This window comes from Betta splendens, chromosome 10 (genome assembly GCF_900634795.4).
Source record: "Betta splendens chromosome 10, fBetSpl5.4, whole genome shotgun sequence".
NCBI classification, from domain to species: Eukaryota; Metazoa; Chordata; class Actinopteri; order Anabantiformes; family Osphronemidae; genus Betta; species Betta splendens.
In genome coordinates this window covers 16804130-16821305 of record NC_040890.2, presented here as the reverse complement: position 1 = coordinate 16821305, position 17176 = coordinate 16804130, and the positions used below count along the sequence as shown (strand labels likewise).

The 17176-nt window shown below is 46.4% G+C and overlaps 1 protein-coding gene across 19 annotated transcripts in view; it reads left to right on the top strand.

Moving 5' to 3' along the window:
- lingo2 (leucine rich repeat and Ig domain containing 2) overlaps positions 1-17176 on the top strand; it is a 251085-nt gene that overhangs the window by 140848 nt on the left and 93061 nt on the right. For 9 of the 19 annotated variants that reach the window (XR_008695836.1, XM_055512306.1, XM_055512305.1 and 6 more), the window contains 2 exons: positions 1882-1951; positions 16158-16264. The gene's annotated coding sequence lies outside the window, so the exon portion shown is untranslated. The other 10 variants (XM_055512310.1, XM_055512311.1, XM_055512307.1 and 7 more) reach the window with 4 other exon arrangements.

Genomic DNA, 17176 nt, shown 5'->3' with positions numbered 1-17176 from the left:
TTGGTCTGTTAGTGAAACACTGTGGGAGTCAGAACGTTCTGTACAACTCCGAATTGTTTAAATCAAATTTATATACGTATATTCAGCGCAAATAAATTTCCCTTTGATGAGTAACACAGTAAAAAATAAATGACATTCACAAGAATAACAGTGTTCGCAAGTGGGTGGATTAGAATATAATGTACTTTAGTATGAGATGGAAAGTGTGATTATAGCTAAATAATGGCGACACGTTTGGCTGCCAGTAGAAGTGGAAACCGGCCAGTGTTGAGCTTTATTCCAGCTCATGTGTACAGTCAAATATTTGGTAACTGTATATGGAGGATTTAAATGTTAATGAGCTCTGTTCTTTGTTTAACGTCTGTTTTGTTGTCGAGGATGTTGATTTAAAGCCTTTGTTGGAGGTATTTGTTCAGAGTAACCAGCGCTAGAGGATTTTACAATGATACTAGTAAACTAAACACAACGGTGCTCCTCCAACCACAACCGAACTATGTACGCGTGTCCGTCCGAGAGGTCACCGAAGAAAAAGGTCGATATTTGGGGCAACTGTATTAACGACGTCAAACTATCCGGGGCCAGATGTGAGCAGCTGTGCAGCACGCGGCTATTTAGACCCATCAATATCCAGATATGGAGGGCTCAGCCCATCCGACTGCATTAATGGCACAGGTAAAGATTCCACAATGACCACAGATCAATGTAACAAGGGCGAGTGTGTGTTTGTGTGTTTGTGTGTTTGCATACGCAGTAAAACCCAGCGTGATCCGAGCACAGGCAGCGTCGCAGCCTCTCTGTGTGATCTCTGGCAGCGTTACATTTCACGGGGAGCGTTCTGCTGACCTTGGCAAACTCAAGATCCATCCCAGTGGTGTCTCATCCCTCTCTCTCTCCATCTTCTCCACATTCTGTCGTCCTTGCTCCAGTCAAATCCCTGCCCAGGACGGTTCTGTTCTTCTCCTCTGGAAAAGAGCTGTAAAGATGCAGCAGATCCAGGAACCTGCGTCTGAATAAATTGTACCTGAATATTTTGGCCCAAACCTTTGATTATCCCGGATGGCATTACTTCTTAGTGTGCTATTAAGAGTAGATGCCGTCATCACACTGGCTCAGAGATGAAAATATAATGATTCTGGCTCTTTGACTTTCCCTGTCACCCTCATTTCTGCTGGCTCACACCTTTCAGGATGAACCACGCCAGCGATCCCGTTCTTTCAAAACAGTGCTGTCAGAACGACGGAGAGACGCGGAATGGCGGATTCAGGATTTTCCTCTCCTCCTTATTCTTCTCTTCACTCCAAACTCAAAAATATGATAATCACAGTGAAAAACACAACAGTTGTGAGTTCAAGTGAGTGTTTATATGCACAAAAACCCAGACGTGCATCACTATTTTATTGTATCTCTTCCTCAACAAGTCTTCCACAGGAAGCAGCCTTTTTTCACCGGTAAACTGTCAGAGGGAGGTTTTGAAAGATGCTGCACAGGGCTGTTTACCTAGCGTTAGCGTAGCAGAAGCCATGCAGCGCTTCTGCGTGTCTGTCTGTGGGGATGCAGTGGGACCCATCCCCTTCGTGAAGCGGAATGATGGCTCCAGATGGCGAATGACAATATGCATAACATTAATCAGCGGTCCAACATTTGGATAAGATTGCTTTTGAGGTGTTGGGGCTAAAGACTTTGCAGATGATTTAAATGGAGTGTCTGTGTTGTACATTAGCTGATGACCTTATGAAGTGTGACGCTGCACAAGTGGACGACACAGGCTTCACTCATCCTGAAATCCCGAATGCTTCTGATGTGTCCGTCATGTAGAATGGCATAAAATAATATATTTACCGAATCTCCGGCCTCACAGGAGTCTTTCTATTTCTATTGCAGGCTGCGCTTGTTCAGGCGCTCACCCGCTGTCCTGCCATTAAGCAGACATGTTTTCCGCCGTCTCAGAAAGGTAAGGGAATCTTTTTTGTCTCTATTAGCATGAACACACGCGTGCCTCAGGGAATACAGCAGGGCTTCACGCATGACTTGTTATAGATTCTGGAAGCCACGTGTTGCTCATGAATATTCTCTGAGCTATGAATAGACCCCAGACGGCACCTGTTTGAAGGAGGCCGCGTTCGCCTTCATTTAGGGACGCGGCAGCGGTAACCGGCACCATGACTGGACCGCGTTCTGCGAGGGCGGGCTGCGATTTGGACGCCGAACGGCGCGATAATTGAAAGTGCTCCTGTGTTTCTCGCACCGTGTCAGAGTCTGTCTGTGTAGATCCTAGTTCTGCACAAAAGATCCCACGGGCGCTTTAATAGCAGGTGAATCTGTGGGTGGCTTTAAAATATGCCATCAGAACCCGCTGTTCCCTTCACATATCGCTTATTTGAATCTGCTAACTGTCAAAACAATTAAAGCATAACATGGCTTTCGATAACACTTTGTCACCTCACCACTGTAAAACGATGGGGAGCTAAAGACTGCAAGCACCAACGCTCCACTGTGTTACTATTCAACCCTGTTACGCTACAATAATTGGACCCGCTTCACCTTACATATCATCATGTGGTTCTGAATACTGTACTGGTGGTAGTAGGAACTCAGTGGTTCTCCTAAGGTGAGACACCCTGAATAAAAGATGCATTCAGACGTTTGATGTCTTCCATTACTGTGTCATGCCACTGATGCAAGAACTGTGTATTTGTGGGAAAAAAAGAAAAGGCGCAGACACTCGGGCCTTGGGGCCGAACACGGGAGCACGAGGGTTGGGCCGGGCGATTGTAGCCCACGGGCATAGGTCCAGAATCATTAAAGCCGTCTTTTGGTACCAGTCCATGCCATTGTGTTTAACATGATAAGAGCAGCTCTCAGTTCCTGCCAGCGTCGGTCCCGAAATGTTCTGTTGATGTTAGAGGGACTGGACCTGGCACAGCGGAACGGGGAAGAAATGTGCTGCGCATGATATCGAGAATAGCGATCATGAATGTGGATGTTTAATTCAATTTAAGGGGTTTAGTGAAACCTGATCATCAGCGAGGTCTTTACATTAAGTTAATATATATAAACGCATCATCAAATAAAGATATATCTGCATTTTGGTTGGTTGGTGTTGATGTGATAACGGCTGTGAGTCACAAACCCTTACTGATTAGAGGTAAAGACCAGTTAAGGCTTCACTTCAGTGATTAACAATAAACACAATATTTTAATTTCCAGCTTGCATGCTGTAGGTTGTGTACAGCTGATCATCAGGACTGTGGGTCTTATTTTCTGCCTCGCTCTTTGAAGAAGTGTCATCTTTTCCATTCTGATGCCGCCTGAGCTGGAACTTTACCTTTACTGAGTAGATTTAAAGTTTATTGCCTTTTTTAAGTCGTTAAGGGAATCCAGTGGTGAGGAGAAGCAGTATAAAAGTATTTGTTTTTCAACTGTGGTAACTCTGCTTCTCTCTGCCTCACTCCGATCGATACCTTTTCAAGATTAAGAATGCCTCCTATACTTCAACAAGCAGGACAGCGTTGCCATAGCTGCTGGGGGCGCGTACTGTAGTTATGCAGCAATAAGCTGAGCTTCAGGTAGAGCTCTGATCAACCTGTAATCGCCATATAACTCAAAACAGGCTTAATATATGTTTAGTTTAAAGCTATTTCCTATAAATGCGTTTCCTGCTAATTGTACTTTAGTCTCTGCTTGGTGTGATTTAAAAATGCAGTTAAATGTATTAAAGTTTAGTAATGACTCGGATAAACCTTGAATTTCTATCGACTGGGCTTCAAAGCCGGGAGACGGAAGCTCTGAGGTTAAGAGGTACTTTTCTTTTCCCTTAATTGTTAATCGTTGTGTATTGATCGACCATGCAGAACACCTGAATTGTAGCATTTGGGGAAACGAGTCACTTAAATAAAGAAGTGAGACAAACCAGACAAATTGCTGCTGTAAAAGTACGGTCGAAAATGAAATGAAACTGAAATAAACGTTTCTGTGTACAGTTCACAAAACTCAACTCAACTATGTTTCAAACTTTTAATGACCTTTATTAATTGTTTGGGAACTAAGGATGCTATTACTATCAGAGACTGTTTGACACAGACATTTCCAATCATTTGCAACGCGTGCGCAGCCGAATGGAGTAAGTCTTTGTAATGAGGGCAACTTTTACCTGTAATATTTGATATTGGAAAGTTCTCCACGCAGAGCATGTAATGAGGAAGTGCAGTGTATGATTTGGATGCTCTACGTGGGGCGGCTTCCTCTCCTCATCAGCACCAGCTGGAGAAATGGCGTCGCATGGTTGATTAGCGCCAGTTTAAGTAGCTTCTTTTAAAGGGGGTGAAGGGATCAATCAATACTGAGGCAGGTTTTTAAATGGGTGCAGAGCTTCTGTATTACTTCACACTTCCTTCACGTTCACTTCACTGTCCTCCCGGTTCCATGATGCATGATGCAACTTGTTTTGATGTCTCTGCGTTGGCACACACGCTTTGTGCACTCAATGAAGACTGAGATCTTACATTTTACTAGACGCTGTAGGTTTAACGAAACCCTGGGCACAGGCACAAAGGCAGCAGTGAGATGCAGACAGGCCTGTCTGCTGTCGTAGCCCTGCTGAAGAAAACAAGTGTGTTTTTATGTTGGTTTTTTTAATCAAAGCAGATTTACTATGCCTGCACTGCGGTAGACTACACAAGTGGCAATTTCACAGCAGCCTACTTCCTTTTTTGTTCACAGATCTGAGTGGAGATTAGGTTTCGCCACATTTTTAATGTGCACAATCTGAAAAGGGGACGCACGGAGAAAAATATATGCTGTGATGTTTCTGAGACCATTTCAAATTGGAGATGCGTTTCATGTCGCCTGCTGCTTGCAGTTTCCTGCTCGTGCAAAAGCGTCCGCGGCGTCGGAGTCTCAGCATCAGCCGCCACATCGGACGCTCCTCTGGAAAAGTGACAGTCAGCGGCGCCGGGCCTCCGGCTGAGGAGGTGTAGTGTGAAAGGATGCATTAAATAATATGCAGATCAGGAGGACGCTGAATAGAGTGTAACTTCACGTAGCTGTAGCTGCAGGCAGCAGATAAAGGTGCTGGTGGACGCAGGGACTATGAGAGCTTCAGAAGCTTTGGCCTCATTCTTCAAATCCCCACCTTTTGAACTGTGGTTTAAGTTAATTTACCTCTCGCTGCAGAATGAAAGTAAATATTTGCCGTCACGTTTTTACTTTGTTATCAGGTGCATTTTGGGCGTCTTCTTCCTCCTGATGAGCGTGTTTGCCAAAATACCGCATGAAAGAGGAGTTTGTCGAGAGCGCTTTGGAGCCGTCGACTGTTGTCAGCGGCAGCGCTGAAGCGACTGTGCACGAGAAATGATTATCCGTCTCATTGATTGGACCCAAAATGTGCGACTCGGCCGCTGTTGTTTCCTCCGAGACGTTGGAGCGACGCCGCTGCTGCTGCCGCGGTAGCGAGCTGGCTGAGACGTGAGCGCGTACATGGCAAATAGCGCATAAATTTGAGCTGTGGTGATAGCAGTCGCATTGTGACAGCGCGGGGCTGTTGTGACAACATAATCCATCATTGTGGAGAGTTGCAGCGGACGCGGAGATGATGAATTCTTAGTTGGAACTTTTGAAATCACCCACTGAGGCGCGTTTTGGTGCATTTCTGTTGACGCCGTGCGACGCCTTTGAGAAGCTTTGCCAATCAGTTCATGAGATTGAGTCAGACTGGCTCAACCTTTGCTTCTCGCTGTTTTCATACCGCATGAATTTAGAATTAAAAGTGGAAGTTGATAGATTGCGGGCCATTTGTCACGGCTAATCTGTGTTACTTCCACCACCGACTTGTTCGGCCGCCTCCGAGTCCCTTCCCCGTCTTTCTAATGCCAGTTGATTTGTATTCCCACTACATTCGCTGTTCTTTCTTTCTTTTGCTTCGTTTCCAAGGCAGTGAGAATGAGAGAGCAGAACGGCTGACGTTTGATTGACAGAGCAATGTTCCAGGAGAGAGGTAGGGAAATAATCTGAACGTCAACATAAGGATTAATCCTTCTGCTTGTGTTCTGCTGAACAAACTCTGCTTTGGTTTGAGGAGGGGAAAGTGTTTAACCGTCATCTGAGCAAACTGAATAAATAAATAGAAAGGAATAAATCAAAGGTTAGAACCCGCGCTGCGTGATGAGAGCGGAGGACGCGACGCTAATGCCCCGGACGCGTTCGACTGACAACTCTGAAACTTAGATGAGTTTTCATTGTTAACAGTAATTGCAAACGAGGCATTCGCTTCGCCCGTCTCGCTTGTTCCCAGCTGCTTTTTGGTCAGACATCCTGTGCAGTTTGATGTTTTAACAGGAGAAAAAGCGGTTCACTCAATTAACTCCACCGCACTGAGCAGCAACACCTTAAATAAGATGTAAGGGCATCTCAGTCAGCCGTCTAACTTCTGAGCCTCTGAAGCTATTGCTCTGTGTCTCATTTCCCAGAGTATTGATGTCTTTAAGTGAGCTTCCTAAGTGCCTGGAAGGAGTGGGAGTGGATGCTGTATAGATTGCTTTCACGGTGTTGGGACAAAGACGACGGCCATAGCTCAGGCGAAGGCGCGTGGTCTCACTTTCAAACACAGTAATATGCATGCGGCTGTTTGTCTGAAATGTGCTTTAACTTCTGAGGTTCTTTGTCAGATGCGATGCTCCCCGCGATGCATCGCCAAGACATCGCTTGTTTTCATAATCTGAATAATTTCCGCATTTCTAGGAAATCACCTCCAGACGCGTGCTCGGTGGACGCCGTCCTGCTGGATAATCGCACTGTGTGGGCAGATCGCTTAACACAAGAAGGCAGCTCACAACGCACTCGGATTCGTCCTCACAGATAAAAGAAAGAGGGGAAGAAAACAGGAATATTGGGCTCCAGCAGAGATATGGTTCAGTATGAGCGAAAGATAAAAAATGAAATCAATACGGTTGCTCTGCAACGTGGGCATGCAGGGAGGTGAATTGGATAGAAAGCTGGGGTGGATGCTGTATGTGTAAGGAATTACTGGGACTCGGGTCTCCTCACCGTCTGTGGGCCGGGCAGTCCTGCACCTCACAGCCGTAATGTTCTGTGGTGTAAAACACGCCTTCGTTTATGTCCTGCTCAGTGTTATGTGATTAGATTTCCTCTTAATTAATTAACATTGTCGAGTAGTAATTTACAGCAAGCCCAGATGTTAGCGTGACTCCAATAAGGACGGAACCACCTGGTCAGTCACTCCTACTGGCTGCAATTCAAAAGAGCGACGCTCACAAGGCTGCGGCCTCGTCCCGGCCGACGGGCGGAGTTCGATGAAGTGGTTTCACCAAACTGCATGCGATCTGGTGGTAATTGCAGAAGAGGCCGGAAAAGAGGTGCTTGGCTGCAGAAGCTGAGGCAGAGGCTCTGGAGAGCGCGGCGGTAATTAGCGGAGCTCTCGGCGGTGAAGGGGCATCTGACCACTGGCCCCGCTCACGTCGAAGAGCGAAGCGCTCCTCGCCTCCATCAAACGCGTCTCTGATTATCATCAGCAATTACCTCCACAAACACATCCCTCCTTCTGTTTTCAGGCAGCGGGAAATGAAAGGCCGCTTCAGACACAGTGGGCTTTCTGGACCGAACCTGTGCAGAACCACTGTAGCATGCACTGTGTACAGCATCATACTGGAAACCTGGAAAGACAGATTCTGTTTACCACTGAGTCGAATGCAGGAAATCAACAGGCCAACTGTGTCAGAGATGCTAAACGTCATTAAGGCAGCTTTCCTCCACTTTAATCCATGTAGATTTTTTTTCCATTTCATTTTACAGAAATGTTTCTACAATGAACATTTAATTCATGCATCTGTGCAGCCTAACACTTACTGAGGTCCAAAAATGAGCTCTCTGATCCCTGCTTTTATGTCCGCTGTCATTTATGGCTGAGCTAATGAGCTAACCCCCTGACACCTTGTGAATTTGTTGATGTTTACCTCCTCAGAATTGGGGAAAAGGTGGGAGAGAGGGCTGTAACATGCACATTAATGAGCGCGTCACACAGACAGCAGCTAATTACAATGGCGCGTTCAGGGCCTCGTTTGGCGGCGCCGGCGGCGGCAGCTTTGCGGTCGTCCGAGTGGCTGCGTTAGCCTGAATTACTGTACGAGTGTCTCAGGAGGTTCACAGAACAGTGTTTGTTCTGTAACTTTGTGCCTGAGAGAGTTACGAAGGAGCTCGTTTCAGCCTCTGTGTTTCCAGAGCTCCAGACAGTGTTCAACACTGTAATAGCACTGTGTTTTTAGTCATCATAAGGTTCTAAAGTGGTCAGTGTGAGGGATGATGTGCAAAATACTCGACACAGTGTAAATGCAGTTATGTGTTAATTAATAAACCTGCTGCATGTTTGTTCACTTCTAATTGTGCTCACAGTCTCCATGCGATCCATTAATATATATTCAACATGGTGGATTAATCCATAACCACTGTCAACTGCTAGTCTCGTGACGGCTGAGCAGAGAATGGCCATTGTAGATGGGAAATGGACTCTTTGGGAATGGGAAAAATGTTCTATGCAAAGAGAATCCCACTCTGAGAGTCTTCCTCCATCTTCGTCTCGGGCTCCAACCGTGAGCTCCTGGGGTCCTGCCTGACGTGTTGGCCCCCGACCTCTATTGATCCTGTGCTTAGAGCTAGTTCCTGTGCTGCTATAATTAGTTTCCATCATGGAAACAAAGCAGCCTGTCCATGAAGCCGTGTTATAGAGAAACTGTAGATAAAACTGCAGATCTCTTCCTTCATTTCTGGCTATTTTTAGTGTTGTTTTGTATCTAATCTTAGATAAGTTATTTAGAGCTTGTGTTTATTTTGTATGTTCTAAATGGTTTAATAGATACTCACTAATGTATTCAGTCATCCGGAGGCCTCTCTTCTGTTGCTGTAGAAATATTTTGGTAAGTGCCATGCTCAGTGGAGTCGATAGAAGTCATTGGGCTTCCTCCCCAGTATGAGACTGGAGCTAAGCCCCATTGGCTTTCAGTCATGCCTACTATTGATTGTGAGAGCCATAATTTACATTTGTCCCAAAGCAGGGTTTTCACCCCATTACGCCCACCTCATGGCTCTTTGGACATGGGCAGCGTTGATCTCCATCATCATTAACACCTTCCTGCTCATTAAATTGAGCATCCAGATAAAGGGGCAGAGATTATAGATTCCATCATTGGGCTTCGCATCACCTTGGCTAATGACTTGTGTAAAGGTCCAGCGGCTAATGGTTAGTGTGGCAAAAGGCCAAAGAGAACCAAGAAGTCACCACCTAGGACACTGGAACAAGTGTCAGTGTGCTGGATTGTTTTCTACTCTCACCTTTCACATTCATTACAAAGCAGAGTCTCCTGCTGGTTAATGAGGCCTGAAGTTGAATGTGCAGTTCATTCTTAAAACAAGCTGGATGGACGCTGTGTTCATCAGCAGATACCTGTCACCTGTTCCAGATTAACAGCATCATGTATGTGAGTGGCCTTACCTTTAAACACAGGTCCTCCCTGTGGCTCTGTTGTTATAAATCCTTTACTGTGCAGAAGAGACTGACCTTTTTTTATATGCAGATGCTTTTCTACTGCATGCGTTTCATTGTGTGACTTTGTTTGCTGTCTCTTTGGTATAAAACCAAAAAGCACAATAACACAGTCTGTCTCCAGTCAGCGGTCGCCGTTTATCGATTTTAGAGGTAGCTTGACTTTTAGTTCAGTGAAGATTCAATCCCTTATTGATCCTGAAAGTGTCAAATTCTTGTCAAAGTGCTCTACGCTGCTTCCTGATGCAATGCCTTCACAGGCCAGAGAACAAGTCTGAGTGAATCAGGGCCGGGGGGGCGGACGGGCTGTGGGTTCTGTGCACATGCAGGTACTGAGCTTCAGGGTCACGCGCTCTAAACAGCTCTGGTAGAATGAAGGTCTGCACTTGTTCCTGTTTCCTGCACATCTGCAGCGCATTTAAGAATTTATTACTAACGACCTGCATTTTTATACTTCATTTTTCTGTGCAGTTTCAAACACACAGGAATCAATAATCTCTAATGAGCGAACCCGAGAAACGAATGAAATACATTTTCTCCAAACAATAACGCTGGCTCCGGTGGAAGCCGCCTCAAATGCCCATTTATCTTTGCATGACACCTCTGTTTAACCAGCATCATGTGTTATTGGCAGGTAGCCTGCTGATGCTTATTTATCTGATGTCCTGTAAATATAAAGTGCCAGACACAATATTCACTCACGTCAGCCCACTGGAGGTAACTGCAAGTAGCACACGCAGGAGACGCTGATCGTTTCCAGCTGCTCTGGCAAATTGTTGACGCAGAGACTTCACCCGTGTCACAATTAACGCCACCAAAATAACTTTGGTATAACTTATAACTTTCCCCATCCTCCAACAACAGAGGCTAAAGATAAGAAATAAGGAAAATAGGTCCACCTGTTGGAAGTTTTGTTGTCTCTTGAATACTGCAGATTTTTGGCTCCGTATTGTTCCTGCCGAGTTTTACCCCGGTTTCCTTTTGGAACAAAAGCTTTTGTCACTCTCCTCTCAAGTGACTTTGTCAATATATCAATGAAAAACTCGCTGCATGAAAAAAAAATCCTAATTTAAATATAAACGCCTCTCATCAACAGGAGAATTCATGTAGGAGCAGTGAAGCAACCAACAAATAAAGCACATGAATAATGTAAGTAAGTCCCCTGTCTTTACGGCAGGTTGCCAGCTGTGTGTGAAATCAGGTAGTTTGTAAAGTTGCCCAGGTGTCATCATGTCCAGTTGTTTTGCATTAGACACGTCAATGCAGAAACACATCGGCTCCTCTCGGTCCCGCTGTGACGTGAAAACAGGCCATTAGGTGCTGATATTGGAAATTACACAAGCGGCGGGTGCAAGTCTGTGACGCAGAACCCGGCGTTCCACTTTTTCCTCCCGTCACGTCCAAAGTCGTACGAGCCGATTGGTTTCCACCTGGGAGAAAGAAATGAATGGACGAGCACGTGTCCAGCGACGATAAAGCTGCAGCCCAGCGGACCCACTCTGGAGCTCGGTGACTTAGCGGTGGCTAACGAGCGCACGGGTGCAGGTGGAGGGCGGAGGAATCCGTCAGAAGACGCAGATAGCGCCTGACATTTCTGCTAAAGCAAAGCGATGGTGATCGTTATCTGAGAGCTAAATGCCTGAGCTGCAGCGTCTGATTGGACCGAAGGCTGAGGCTGCACACAGGCCTCCGGCATAAAAACCAATGATTCAGATGTGATGGGCTTTAATCGATTCTTATTTATACAGTGCATTTGGACATTATATAAATATCCCGAGCTTTTTTTGAACGTCGGCATCTGAACACTGATCTGTCTGATGCTCAGAACTGCAAACGTACAGTAGCGCCGTGGTTTAATGCAGCAACTGTGACTGTCTTAAGTAGCATTAGCGGCAGTGGCAGAAATAATTCCTCAATCGCGCAGTGCAGCTGGATCGGGTTGCGTGCTGCTCTCTGTTGTTGTCCGGGCAACAGCGCAGATACTTAATTCATGGTCCTGAGTCATTTTTTTCTGTCAGACTTTGTTGAATGAGGGAAACTTGAACAAAGCAAATTAATAGCATCCTCCCCAGGGCAGCGAGCTGCATGAACGCTGGGCATTTGCATGAGACGGAGGGGGACGGTAACAGCCGCGCTGCGTGATGGTCCGTGGGTCACACAGATGGGCAGCGTCGCAGCACACTCTGAACTCGTGGCAGCGCTGTGACACACGGTGCCTTGTTAAATTTGAGTGTTATTTGGGCAAAGAGGCGACTTCATAGAGAGAAGCTTTTGCCCTCAGTGTAACTCAGACTGATTCATTGGCGAAATAACATGATTTTACTTGTCCGGTAACTTGAATCTGCGTCATCGTCAGCCATGAAATTAACTTTTCACAAGACTACCCCAGAATTGATACTAAATGCTTCATGTACCAAAAAAAGAAGTTTTCCCATTATTCATATTTTCATATTTTAGGTCTTTTACAATAAATATAACTATTCATACATGTACACATTTGCATCCGCTCAGCGATTGGATACATCTCCACAGTTTCATTCATCGTGTGTGTTGACATCTCATACCTTGGATATGAATAAAGCTTTATATACACAAACAATTAAAGGATTTCTTCTTCTTGGAACTCTGACTTCCTGTAGTTAAACTGCAGCGTTTCGTGGACTGGCTCACGAACATTCAGACATCCAGTTCACTGCGCTTCTCCATTTCCATGAGTCTGCTTCTCTGAAATCCTGTTTGATCGCGTTCAATCCGTCCTCGGTACCTGGCAGCTGACCATGTTCTGCACACAAATGTCCGTTTGGCACCAGGAACGCAGCAGACATGATTCTGCTTAACATTTCCAAGCCGGGCAAATTAGGCTAAGATACCAGCTGTTAAGAATGGGACGGCTAATCAGTTTAGCAGGATGCTGAGGATTATGCCGTCACACAAGAGGTGTTGTTGGGAACAGAATATACTGGAGGACAGCGCATCTGCTGCCGGTTCCGTTTTCGCAGCTTGTTCTTGCTGGACGCGCGTCTCAGCCGCGTTATTCGCCCGCCGCTGTTGTGAAGGAAGTGTCCAATTAAGAGCGGCTTCTGTGGCATGTGCTTTCTCACCGGGGTTCCGGGGTCCCATAACCAGCGGCGGCAGAACCCCCCCCTCAGCTGAACTCGCAGCTAGAAGCGGGAAACGGCGCTCGTCCTGCAGCGTGACGTTAAAGCGTTACAAACCACTCGGTTGGGTTCGTTTCTGCACCGTCGCTCGCCGCTTGCTGCATCTGTGCAGCTGCACCGCCTCGGTTTCCGGGCTGTTGGTGCTCTGGTCCACGCTGGCTGCAGATTCTTGGAGATTGGCCTCATAAAACAAGGCCCCTGTGTTGGGACACGGTGGGAGTCTGGCATCGGACTCGGCGCCGTGTGCGTGTGTGTTTAGGAAAGTGCTCGCAGCGTCGCGCTGTTGCAGCTTCCAGCTTAGAGCTGAGGGACACGTGTTCTACACAAATGCACACTTCTTTGATGTATCGCTCCTCGTTTATTGTGTTATGCAATTGAGTCCGACAGGTGGATTCGCTTTCATCTCATTCCCACCTTTGTGCATGGTTGCGTAGATGCGCTGGATCCACAGTCCAGGACGTCTGAGCCCAAAGTTTCACTGTGACTCTCGTCACTCGTGTCTCTTCTGTGTGACATTTTAATAACCTTTGAACTAACGCTCTGTGTTTTTGTGCCGTCGTCACATTCGCCTGTAAAAGAGCGCTGAATTAGCTTTTCGTCCATCCTGTTTTATTCTCTTTGAAGAGAGACAGATGAAACGGAACGAGAGGTGGGTTTGTTAATACTTTTTCTGAAGCTATTTCAGGCTGTCCTGCCGCGTTAAACATAATGTAATGAATGAAGACTTCATGCACTGAAATAAATTGTGATATACGATAATTTAGCATGAAATAAACTGAGGAATATAACTGAATACAAGCATAGTTTCTACCTTTTCTATAGCATTTGATGTAAATTGAATTCACAAGCTTGAATTATTTGTTCAGTCAACCTTAATACTGGACAATATGGGGACCAGACTAGAAGTGATTGTTGTTGTTGCCTGTTATTGTGCATGTCATTTACCTGAGTGTCGGATCAATGCGACCGGGCCTAAAAGCCTCTGTTGGCATGTTTGTGTCATCAGTTGAAGCGAATGCACAAACCTTGCCCCCCGTGTCCTCCTGCATAATGAAAGCGCTGCCCGGCTGTGGCCCCGCTGACGCGGCCGCACACGACGACTCCAGGCCTTTCACGCGTCTGCGCCGAGTGCAGACCTGCAAAACCTCAAATAATTCATGATGGAGGTCGAGTGATTAATCACAGGCGCGTGGACGGGGATGAGCTCCATAGGCTGCAGGAAACAGGACTGTAATAAGTGAGGAAGACGATCAGCGAATGACAGTCGAGTGAAGTGCCTGATTGAGCTGTAGACGCGTCGCATGGTTTTCTGTATTTACATAAGAAGGACGGAGAAAGAGCGCTTGGGTGAGTTGAGCCTTGTTGACAGTCCGGCCTTTTGTTCCTGCCGAGGACAGCTGCTACACTGAATTGATCTGACTTCAGAGCCTGGCAGTTGATCTTGGTCAGTCATATCTGATCTGTGGCTGTCAAGTGCAGACAGGCTCCTTGGTGAAATAAAGTGCCCGTGGAGCTGTCGCGGGTCCATTTTGATTCTCCAGCACGGTGGCAGCATTCGCCTTCGCACGCGTTCCACTAGTCACAGCTTAAATGCTGCTTTTTTGAAATAGTCCTCGTTTATTATTTGTTCAACGACGTTATATTGTTAAAGGTGACAGAATAAAATGAGGAAACAGGTAAAGGCTCCGTTACATTCCTTCAGCTGCTGCATAATGCTGTAGGTCCCGCAGTCGTATTTTCCACGGAGATTTCCACTTTAGTTCGACTCTCTCCAGGGACCCGTCTGGGGAAATAAAGAAATAAATAAATAAAAATAACAATTTTAAATATTCCACTTGCACCGTTGCAGCTCAGCGCCGTCACTCCAATTTAGGAGGCTGTGAACTGATCCTTTTGACCACGTCTCAGCTACCTGGGCCATTTCTAAGCCACAGATGATAATCCTCAAGGGGGCCTCATTAAGTCTTTGCTCCAATTAGGCCGCGCTCATTTTGCTGCGGCACAATTGCTCTGTGCTGAAATCCTCCAACAGTGGATTAGTCTGATCAGTGGGTGGGAGGAAAATGGCAGCTTGGGTGCTCGGCTGAAGACGTGTGCAGCTGCTGCATCTGGCTGCAGACCTGTTGGGGGCCGGAGCAGTGGGCAATAATTAAAACAGCAGAAAGGGATGTCATCACGGTCATGGAGATGCTGTAAAAACCGAGGGTTGAACTGAGAAATGGGCAGATACAGTAATAACTGTGTCCAGTGGGTCAGAACCACATGCGCCCAAGTAGCAGAAATCACACGTTTCTGGATCCTGGAATTCTGGAAATAATAAAGTTACTTTTGTAACATGATGTTTTGATCACTGATACGGGTCAACGTGCAGGTTGGTCTGGTTCTAATGCGACAACGTTACAGCGCAGTGAACAAAGCAAAACACAACTAATGAAGCATTTAAACGGTTCTTTGAAGTTGTCCGTTTGCTTTTAGTTAATAAAGGCGGAGGATAAAAAGGAGGCCGGTGATCAACAAAGGAATATTTGTACTTTTCCTAATCCTCGTTGCGAGCGCTTGCAGTTTGAATGTTTAATGACATCAAAGCCCACGTCCCAGTCAGCACTTTACTGACTCTTCTCAACCACCGCTTTCTGCTCGCTCAGGTATTTTGGAGTTGCCTGGTGATCTACAGTGGAACGGCGCCGGTCAAAAGGATGGATGCTGATGGTGAGCTCTCAGAACGCAGAAGTTCTGACAGGCTGCAGTCGGCGAGTCCGACCACCAGATGGTTCAGTCAGAAAGACCGGAACTCACCGTCAGCAAGTATTCAGATCTGAACACGTTGAAGCGGCATCAGTGCTGCAGGTGCGAACTGTGTTACACAGTATAACGCTGCAAGCGTCTAATGAGCCTGGCTGCTCATTGGGATGTACTGTAATTGTAATATGTGACCTATAGATGGAAATACAGCCCCAGCACCCAACAATGCAGATGAATGATGAGCAGCTCCGGCTTTTCTGCAGCTCCGCTCCGTTCACACACACACACACACACACACACACGTTTGTGAACCGTGTCGAGCCGTGGAAGTGCTGCTGTCAGGCGCTCGGCCCTTCGGCCGGCGCGTTCGGCTGCGCCGCGGAGTTGAATGGCGTGATGCCTGTATCTCCTCCTCGCTTGTCTTTTCCGACTGAGATGCTGGTGTAATGAGCCGTTCTCTGGCAGCTGTTTAGGCAGAAAAATGATCAAGTTGACCAGGCAAGGAGACAGATACTGTGCATATGTCATGCGGGTCTCCACTCGTGCCTGCTGCCCTGGTGCGGGTTAGCTAACGCTCCCTCTCGGACTGACATTTCTTCAAGGATGTTTATCCTGGATCGCTGGGCATTCGCGGTGGCTGAGTCGCTTAAAGTCGTGAGCTCGCTCTCCATGTCTGCTCTGATTTGTGTTTCTTCTGTTTTTTACAGGCCCCGGAGTAAGTGACCTGTGAATAGAGTCACTCTGGGAATTTTCTAAAGGACTTCCTTTGCTTCTCTAACAGTGTATGGACATCTGACATTGGGAAGCCTAGCAGGTATGTCAGGATAAATTCATATCTCCCTGTAATTGCGGCTGCTGTTGCCTTTTGTATTTCACTTCTTACGTCAGCTTCGGATTAAAAGGTCAGTTTGGAATAAAAAGAAATGTAAATATGTTCTGCAAAGTCCACTCCAACCACATGCATATTGGAGTTATGTGAACACGCAGACATGCAGGGAAGTAGAGTTCATCTTAAGGTTCAACGAAACACAAAACACAGAAGCAAAACCAGTGCACGAGACTCAGGTAAACGAACAGCAAGTTGTGTTTATTTACAGTGAAAATAGTTTTGAGCCTGGTGTCACTGAGCCATCTGCTCCTGTGTTTAAGTCCCCTGACAGTGAAAACCCAATTACTGCTACTTTATAATACATCAGAGATAATTAAGATGTTTGTTATCCTCACTTCTTTGTTTTTTGTTTGGTTTTGCAACACCTGACATGTATTATAGTCATTTTGTTTTCTGGTGAGATATGAGGACCCGTGTAATTAACGTGGTAGCTGCTGTGGAGTAATGCTGTAGCTGATTTATGTCAGTTTGCTGGTAATGGCCAGACTCTGCACCACAGTGTCCTCATTTGTGGAAATGGCACCAGTGAGAAGAAAGGGACGGTCCTGGTGCTGCTGACCAGTGCTTTTCTATTCTGGGAAACCATAACGCATCGGCGCGCGTCCGCGTTTTTCAGGTCTTCGAGCAACGCGGCGGCGTCACGCTGTCACATTAAAAAAGAAAAACCGCCACTGAAGCGCTTGTTAAGAGCATTGTGTCGCGGCGACTGATTGTTTACATGCACAGTAACTGAATCACAGGAGGAAAAAGGAATAGTGGGAGTTGGAGTGATGTGCTGACACCACTGGTCACAGAGCAGCTAAAGTCAAGGAGCAGCTGCTCTGAGCTGAAGCCAAC